Source organism: Nannospalax galili, unplaced genomic scaffold (genome assembly GCF_000622305.1).
Source record: "Nannospalax galili isolate Female #2095 unplaced genomic scaffold, S.galili_v1.0 scaffold715, whole genome shotgun sequence".
Taxonomy (NCBI): domain Eukaryota; kingdom Metazoa; phylum Chordata; class Mammalia; order Rodentia; family Spalacidae; genus Nannospalax; species Nannospalax galili.
The window spans coordinates 207320-208956 of record NW_008335660.1 but is presented as its reverse complement, the minus strand read 5'-3'; positions in this window follow the sequence as shown (position 1 = coordinate 208956).

Below are 1637 nucleotides of genomic sequence, written 5' to 3'. Positions count from 1 at the left end.
TAATCACACAGAGTATCCTTTGTTTGGGGAGGGCTAAAGTATATTATCTGGGGAAGGCTAGGAAGAAAAGGCTTGACCAACTCATGCTGGGTAAAGGCGTTCCAGTGTGCAAACCCTCAGTTATCTCCATAACTAAGCTCAGAAAACTCATTGGTCCCCCAGTAAAACTTTAACAAAACATTGGTTTGACATCACCTTAAAAGGGAAAAAGCATTGCTTAGTATCCCTAGGAAAATAACTCACAACAGATGGAAATTTTTTAATGTTATGGCTCATAGTTATTAAAAAAAGAAAATGAGAATGTAAAAGATGTTAAAAGGATATGGGAATGGAGATATTTCAGAAAAAATGAGAAAGCCTAAGCAAGTGATGAAGGTCTGTGTATGTTTGTTATGATATATAAAGGATGCGACAAAAATTATATATATATAAAATCTTAAAATTTCTAAGGTCATAGTTTAGTCAGCTAGTTTAAGGAACAAAACTATGTATCTAGTCAAGGTTTATCTGAGAACATTTAGTTTTTTACCTAAGCTTTTATCTACATAGCACATGGTAATTAAAAGTACTAGACTGGTGGCATTAACCTTATTGGATGTTTAATCTCCATACTTTGAGACCTATACTAATCTGGTCAGAGGAACTTAAAGGACAGTTTTGCCCCTTGCCCTTCAAGGTCAACTAAGTTCCAGGGGACTATGGAAAAATGTCCTGTAACTGTGGTGAGTCACCTGTCCTTTTGTTCAGGGAGGCCATGGAGACCCCACCAGATGGACTTGAACCAGTGTCCAGTCTACATACAGGAGGGTCAACTCAGAGGAAACATTTCTTCCATGCTTCCAAGTGAAGCCAGACATGATCAAGCAGGACCTTTCGTTTATCTTCACATAGATGGAACACCCTGAGGAACAGATCCTCAAATGACCTTAAGAGTAAAAATAAATTGATTTCTTTTGGCCTCCTCTATGGTCTTAAGCACCCAAGAGGAAAATATAGCAAAAAAATAAAGTCATGAGTATATTTCTTTAAGAGTTCAAAGGATTACATTTCCCAGACATTAGGCTTAAGTCCATATAAAAAGTTATTTAGACAGTTATCTCTCATTGATGATTTTGTCCTGAATCAAAAAGTGCTACTCAGATGTAAGACTTCAAATCTTGGTCTGAAATACTGTAGTGCCCACCTGTAGCTAAGGGAGACAACCTGCTATTCTAAAATGATGGCCAAATATGTTTTCTCCCCCTATCTAGAAGCCTTTGACTGTATGACTATATTTTTTAAATTATATGTATGTGTCATTTTTAAAATGACTGTATTTTTTAAACTATATGTATGTGGCTCTGTGTGGTTATGTGTATGTGAGTGCAGGTACCACAGAAGCCAGAAGAGGACCACAAACCCCTTGAGCTGGACTTGCAGGGAGTTGTGAGCTGCTCAACATCAGTGCTGGGAATCAAACTCGGGTCCTCTGGAAGAGTAGGAAGTGCTGTTAACCACTGAGCCATCTCTCCAGCCCCACCTAAACTCTTCATAAGATCCATTTCAGATGTAATGAAGTGGGAGCTCTGCCTTCCCTTCTGCAGCACTGTAAAAGCCACTTGTGTTCTCACGAGCTGGTGGATCCATCTGACTGTCCC